Source organism: Penaeus vannamei, chromosome 10 (genome assembly GCF_042767895.1).
Source record: "Penaeus vannamei isolate JL-2024 chromosome 10, ASM4276789v1, whole genome shotgun sequence".
Lineage (NCBI taxonomy): Eukaryota > Metazoa > Arthropoda > Malacostraca > Decapoda > Penaeidae > Penaeus > Penaeus vannamei.
In genome coordinates, this window is record NC_091558.1 from 37800244 (window position 1) to 37808505 (window position 8262).

The following is an 8262-nucleotide window of genomic DNA, read 5'->3' on the forward strand; positions in this document are numbered from 1 at the left end:
GAGAGTATTGATAATGATAATGGTAACAGCAGAGGTCATGCCAACGAAATAGGTACAAAAAAAACGAGTATATATATATATTTTCTCTCTCTTAATCTTAATCAATACTTAGTCGAGATAAGAAGGAAGATAGGTAGATTTTCTTCTAACTGAATATTTTCGGAAAGTAGTTATTTGAAGGAGCCAAGAAAAGAGGTATTTAAAAGAGGCTGGTAACATCTTTTCATTCTTCTACAACTACAAATAATTTAGTGGAATGGTAGGCATACAAAAATGTTTAATACATCTTACTCTTTTAGTGAAAGCACACACACGCGCGCGCGCGCGCAACATACATAAGTGTAATATGAGTTCTCGTAAAAGCAACAATATAATTATAGTAGAATTATTATTTACAATATATGTTTCTGTGGTGCAGTGGTAAGCGCGGTCGCCTCCTACGCGACAGACTCGGGTTCGATCCCCGACGGATACTCATCCCCAATAGCTTTTTTTCATGAATTTTTGTTTGTATTTCTATCTGTTTACCTTCCGTTCCATATATATTTCTACTTTTCTTTCTCTTTCCCCGGTGTTTACAATAAGAAGGAGCATGAAGAAATTAGGTGTGATTTTGTTTTTTTTTTATTTGCTTGGTTGTTTGTTAGTGTTTATGCGCGTTTTCACAAGTTGTCATATTATTAATATGAAAAGCAAAGACTGGGAGGAGGAAGAAGAGAACGAACAAGTGATGAAGAGAAAGAAACAAAAATCAAGAAGGAGTAGGAAAGGTGGAAGGAAGGAAAGAGGCAAAAGAAGCAAATTTCGTTTTATTATCTTACTTCGTGTTATCTTCGTTCCACTTTGCCTTCTTTAGATAAGAAATACGATTTCACAGGAGAGAAGAATGATCTCTTTTTATGTAGTAGCTAATTATTACCAATATACACTTTCGTAAAGATACTTACGTGGTTTGCTTAATGAAAACCACGTTAGCCAAGATGCAGACACGTAGTTTACCTTTACCTTTAGGCGATTTATACCTCACTGAAGTTCTTTCAAATTTCCCCGTCATTGGTAGTTGTAATTAACAATTCCTGTATTTAAGAACATGATTAGTTATGTTATCATTAGTTCCCATCATTATGCAACAATACTCATTATAATTCTTGTCTTCATTGCGTTCTCAATCGTACTGCTGTCATTATTTTTATATTAATTTGTCCATTATGTATTTCAAAAGGGCCTGTCAACAATATTTTTAGTTTACGAGTCTATTTTTATCTATACAAACTTGGTGTTCAGTCTTCAGTAATAAGTTATTAATAAATCCCTCTACTACAAGACATGTTATATTTGGCATATATTTTTCACTCAATTTCTTATATTATGTCTTAATAAGACATACCTGATGATGAACTATTTTCTCTAATTACTACTGCTGTCAGTTTTTGATCCTTTACACTATAAAATATTTACATGCATTGGCAAAGATTATGACTTCAAACATCTTTTCTCTCTCTCGGCTGAGCAGAAGAAAAATAACGGGAGAAAATGTTTTACAACAAAGGATTCAGTTGATTTACTTCATTATAAGATTAGCAAAGGTATTTAAGACCTATTTCCTTTTCGTGAACTTTGTCGTTAATTACCAATTATACGTTTTCTACTGTTTTCATTATGACTTTAATTGCTGCTGCCGTAATGATTATCACTGCTGTTATTATCATCATTACCAATATGATTACTAGGGGTTTAAATCAAAGAAGGGGAAATCTTTCCTGTTCTTCTCTCACTTGGATGTTCTTTCCAAATCATTTAGATGTAAAATTGAAGGGACATATTGAGTAGGATTCACTGGCGTAGATATCTTGACTTTTGTATAATAGATATCAGCACAGTTGTCCAACACTCATCTAATGGATGGTTGTCGAGGAATAGGCATGAGATGAACGAATGCAGTTATATAGAATAGTGTAATAGAGGGATTTATTTGAAATATATATGGGGTGAACGAATGGAAATATATAATTTTAATAGGTATGTAATGGAGATAAATTATATTATTTGTGATCGAGGAATATATTAACCTATTACTGCTGACTCCTTTAACCACAAATTTCGACAAATAAAAGTAGACTTGCAAACAAGAGAGGAATACTTGTAAATAAACTATATGGCTCATTGGTAATTCCGAAATAGGTATCCTAATGGTAATGTCGATAGAGATCTGTGGAAAGTATTGATGATAACGATAATAGTAACAACAGTGGGCTATTTGATTTTTCTAAGACTGGATATATTTCAGTGCAATGGTAGGTATCTAATAAGGTTTAATATATGACATCTTACTCTTTTTGTGAAAGTACACACACACACGTGTGTGTGTAACATAACATATATATGTGTAATATGAGTTCTCGTGAAAGCTACAATATAATTCTTGTAAAATCATCACATATATATGTATCTGTAGTGTAGTGGTTAGCACAGTCGCCTCCTACGCGACAGACTCGGGTTCAATCCCCGATGGATACAATCATAATAAGTTTTTTGTATGAATTTTGTTTGCATCTCTATCTACTTACCTACCGTTCCATTTATATTTTTACTTTTGTTTCTGTCTCTTCCTGCGGTGTTTTCAGGGCGGAGTATGAAGGAATTAAGATTTTTTTTTTCTTTTTTTTTTTTTTTTTGTCTGTTAGTGTTAATGCGTGTGTTCACGAGTTTGCTGTCATATTGGTAATAAGAGAAGCAAAGACTGAGAGGAGGAAGAAGAGGACGAACAAGTGAAGACAAAGGAATAAAAACGAAGATGGAGTAGGAAAGGTGGAAGGAAGGAAAAAGGCAAAAGAAGCAAAATTTGCTTTATCCTGCTTAGTGTTATTTAGTGGTATTTTTTGTGAGGTAAAAAAATGCGTCGTTTGATTCCGTGGATTGTCTGCGCATGCGTGTTATTACCAAGTGAAAGTCGGAATCTCTCCAAGATAAAGGTATCAAAAAAATTGTTGAAACTGTCTCAGATTTGTACGCTGTAAGAGCAGTCTATCTTTTCATTTAAACTGCCATCGTTTGTTGTGCATTTGATCTAAATAAATTTCTAATCATAAACTTTCATGTTTTTTTTCTGCTTGTTCACAAAATCCCTAGTTCTGTTGACGATATTCAAAACTATCATCAGTGCTGTGAAATTAGTAATATTAAACTGACAGCCAATAAAGTTCGTTTACAGACTTTACAATCGTCACCAAATAATTTCTTCTCGATTCACCTGTACCTCTGATTCTATCTTTTCCTCTCACTTTCCTGCATCACTCTCGATGTATCCCTCTTTCTTTGTTGCTCCCATTGCTATATTTTCTTTTCCCTCCCTTTTCTTATTTCCTTCGTCGCACCAGTGCCGCCTCGTGACAATGCAGAGAAAATATGCATTGGCTTTTGGCTTTGATAATGCCGTGGCTTCCTCTGGCGAAAGCATCAGCAATGAACAGCGTTTCGGAAGAACTTCACATTGCAAATATCTGTATCTGCCGTTGTGACGAGAAACATTTTACCTGTGCTTAAATTGCGAATAAAATGGTGAAGAGGATGATGATAATAACATCATAATCATAATCAGAAGAAGAGGAAGATATAAATAATAAAAAATAAAAAAAGAGGCTAAATGTATGATCACAATAAGAATAGTGATTATGATAATAACAATAATGATAGTAATAATAATGCCAACAGTAATAACAAAAATTATAGTATTATTAATGATGATAATAATAATGATAAAATTAATGATAATGATAATGATTAGAAAAATCAAGAAATAGAAAAATTGCTAGATGATGCTAATGGCACAGAAGTACTGGAACTATTAGGGATAAATTGCATGTATTCGCTTCTAAGGAATACAAAATGCTATGTCTGTATGCATTTACTCGTGAGATTGTGACACCCATGGCATTATCCTTTGTATAATTGGCAATTTAGTATTCATATATTTCAAGGTCAAATGTTAATCTCCACCCCCCCCCCCTTCTCTCTCTCCCTCCCTCTCTCTCTCTCTCTCTCTCTCTCTCTCTCTCTCTCTCTCTCTCTCTCTCTCTCTCTCTCTTTCTCTCTCTCTCTCTCTCTCTCTCTCTCTCTCTACACATGCTAAGTAGCAATGGACATCTAAGTGAGAAATAGTAATAGCAACAGAAAAATATGTTCATCAAAGTGAAATATGTTTAATGTGACATATTATTTTGTAAATATTTAGCTTCTCTTTTATGAGCAAATACTAATTCAACATGGATTATGCTTCCAAAAAGACAATCTCATGACTAAGCAATTATGAATACGTATTTTCTTTTTAATATTCGTTCGTGGTTTGCGTAATGAAATGCCACGTTAGCCAAGCTGCAGACACGAAGTTTACCTTTACGTTCAGTCGATTCATACCTTGAAGTCCTTTCAGAGATCGGCAACGTCTGGCACGAGTGCCATACTTGGCACGGAGAGCGCTTATCTATGGCACGCTATGTGATGTAGAGGAGCAAAGAAAAAAGCTAAACACCAAAATATTGTATGAGAGAGAGTCTTATCATTATGTCAGATAAATTAAAAAATCGAGAAATATTGGAAACTACTGCGAATGATCATGCACCCTCCATATTAAGTTCCCGAACACCACTGTCTCATGAACACAGTTGCATGAAGAAACTAGTCTTGGCTTTACCATCAGCATTTGGATCTGCCTACCAATGCGAGCCAGAAGTTTCCATACATGCAGCATACCCTCAGCCCCCATCGCAGTAGGATTGCAACGGATCACTCTGAGGGTTTGAAGCTCAGTGTGTCCAGATATTAATATGGTGAGTATAAATGTAAAATAATAAAACATGTATTTCTTGTGACAAAGAATACCAAATGGTACAAAATATTACATTCATTTTGGTATACAGGGCTGAAAAACTGGCACACAAGGTTATTAATAAGAAGACATTAGTTATAAACTGGCACACTTTGCTCAAAAGGTCGATCCCTGCTTTACACAATAAAATACTTACATGCACTGGTAAAGGAGATTATGTCTTCAATATACTAGGGTCCATTTTCTTTCTCTCGACTGAGCATTAACATTAAATAAATAAAAAATCCATAAGATAAAGGATTCAGTTGACATCCTTCCATATAGGATTATCAAACGTACTTAGAACCTATTTCCTTTTTCTGAGCTTATTACTAATTGTACATTTTTGTCCTTCTGTTGCCATTATGTCCTTAATTGTCATTGCGGTTATGATTATTGTTGTTATTATCATCATTACCAATATCATTAATAGGGGCAGAAACAAAAGAAGGGTAAATATTTCCTTCTCATAGTTGACTGTCTTTCAAATCATTTAGATGTAGTTTACGTTCAGCTGAAGGCCATCAATAAATGAGATTAATCCTATTCTCGTTTTCGGTTACGTCATGCTATGCAAGTTATAAACATGAGCTGAAAGATATCTGAGCAGGATTAAGCACCAATGACCCTTATTCAGCCACTTGATCGGGACATAAAACTTATAAGAACTGGCTTCGAGAATGCATACGACCCTACATCAAAAGGAAGGAATTTTCTCGCCCTAACGAAACATTTGAACGCATTGCCTTGGATATTTAGCTTATCACGAGAACAAAGCTGAACTTCCCTAAAGTGGGACCAATATTGAAGAGGATGCCACTAAATGGTGACAAAGAGAAAGTAGCGAGTTGAGAAATGCCTTTTGTATTAGAGAAATTGACTTTTGTATAATAGATATCAGCACATAGTTGTCCAACACTCATCTAATGGATGGTTGTCGAGGAATAGGCATGAGATGAACGAATGCAGTTATATAGACTCATGAGAGTATAAAATCAGTGAGATGAATAGTGTAATAGATTTATTTAAAGTGCAAACGGGGCGAATAGATACAATTAAAACCCTTTTATAGATAGGTAATTAAGAGATATGTATTATTTCTGATCGAGGGATTTATTAGAAATTTATTACTGCTGACTACTTTATCCATAAATTTCGACAAATAAATGGTGGTAACACCTGTAAATAAACTACATGGGTCACTAGTAATTTTGAAATACATTTTTAATAGTATTGTCGATTTGGAGGTCTGTGGAGAGTATTGATAATGATAACAGCAGAGGTCATGCCAACGAAATAGGTACAAAAAAAACGAATATATATATATTTTCTCTCTCTTAATCTTAATCAATACCTAGTCGAGATAAGAAGGAAGATAGGTAACTTATGTTATCATTAGTTCCCATCATTATGCAACAATACTCATTATAATTCTTGTCTTCATTGCGTTCTCAATCGTACTACTGTCATTATTTTTATAATAATGTGTCCATTATGTATTTCAAAAGGGCCTGTAAACAATAGTTTTAGTTTACGAGTCTACTTTTATCTATACAAACTTGATGCCCAGTCTTCAGTAACAAATTGATAAATCCCTCTACCACAAGACGTTATATTTGGCATATATTTTTCTGTCAAGTTCTTATATAATTTACTAATAAGACATACCTGATGTTGAACTATTTTCTCTAATTACTACTGCTGTCAGTTTTTGATCCTTTACACTATAAAATATTTACATGCATTGGAAAAGATTATGACTTCAAATATCTTCTCTCTCTCGGCTGAGCAGAAGAAAAAAACATGGCATGGTCGCGTAGGAGGCGACCATGCTAACCACTACACTACAGAAACATATAACATAGTGTTAATTTTACTCAGTGTATATTTTAGCTTTCACGAGAATACTTGTATTACACTTGAATATAAAATGTTACATGCGTGTCGTGTGTGTCTGTGTGCGCACGCGCGCTTTCACCAAGAGTAAAATGTCATATTAAACCTTATTGCATGCCTACAATTGCACTGAAATGTGTTCAGTCTTAAGAAATTGAAATGATGCTACCACCATGAAACTTTGTTTGTATGTCTATCTATTTATCTTCCGTTCCATTTATATTACTACTTTTGTTTCTGCCTCTTTCTCTGGTGTGTACAATACGAAGGAGTATGAAGAAATTAGGTGTGATTTTGGATTTTTTGATTTGCTTGGTTGTTTGTTAGTGTTTGTGCACGTTTTCACAAGTTTATTTTCATATTTTTAATTTGAAAAGCAAAGACTGGGAGGAGGAAGAGAGGACGGACTAGTGACCAAGAGAAAGTAATAAAAATCAAGACGGAGTAGGAAAGGTGGAAGGAAGGAAAGAGGCAAAAGAAACAATTTCTGTTTTATTATCTTGCTTAGTGTTATCTTCGTTCCACTTTGCCTTCTTTAGATAAGAAATACGATTTCACAGGAGAGAAGAATGATCTCTTTTTATACAGTAGCTAATAATTACCAATATACACTTTCATAAAGATACTTACGTGGTTTGCTTAATGAAAACCACGTTAGCCAAGATGCAGACACGTAGTTTACCTTTACCTTTAGGCGATTTATACCTCACTGAAGTTCTTTCAAATTTCCCCGTCATTGGTAGTTGTAATTAACAATTCCTGTATTTAAGAACAAGATTAGTTATGTTATCATTAGTTCCCATCATTATGCAACAATACTCATTATAATTCTTGTCTTCACTGCGTTCTCAATCGTACTGCTGTCATTATTTTTATATTAATGTGTCCTTTATGTATTTCAAAAGGGCCTGTAAACAATAGTTTTAGTTTACGAGTCTACTTTTATCTATACAAACTTGGTGTTCAGTCTTCAATAACAAGTTATTAATATATCCCTCTACCACAAGACATGTTATATTTGGCATATATTTCTCTCTCAATTTCTTATATTATGTCCTAATAAGACATACCTGGTGATGAACTATTTTCTCTAATTACTACTGCTGTCAGTTTTTGATCCTTTACACTATAAAATATTTACATGCACTGGCAAAGATTATGACTTCAGAAATCTTTTCTCTCCCTCGGCTGAACAGAGGAAAAAAAACGGGAGAAAATGTTTAACAACAAAGGATTCATTTGATTTACTTCATTATAAGATTAGCAAAGGTATTTAAGACCTATTTCCTTTTCGTGAACTATGTCGTTAATTACCAATTATACGTTTTCTACTGTTTCCATTATGACTTTAATTGCTGCTGCCGTAATGATTATCACTGCTGTTATTATCATCATTACCAATATGATTACTAGAGGTTTAAATCAAAGAAGGGGAAATCTTTCCTGTTCTTCTCTCACTTGGATGTTCTTTCCAAATCATTTAGATGTAAAATTGAAGGGAC

At 34.0% G+C, this 8262-nt stretch overlaps 2 non-coding genes across 2 annotated transcripts; both read left to right on the plus strand.

The window, feature by feature from the left end:
- Positions 1 to 403: 403 nt before the first annotated feature.
- On the plus strand, positions 404 to 475 carry TRNAR-CCU (transfer RNA arginine (anticodon CCU)). The gene has a single exon. It is a non-coding gene; the product is annotated as a tRNA-Arg (tRNA).
- Positions 476 to 2445: 1970 nt separating this feature from the next.
- Positions 2446 to 2517, plus strand: TRNAR-CCU (transfer RNA arginine (anticodon CCU)). Its single transcript has one exon. It is a non-coding gene; the product is annotated as a tRNA-Arg (tRNA).
- The last annotated feature ends 5745 nt before the right edge of the window (positions 2518 to 8262 follow it).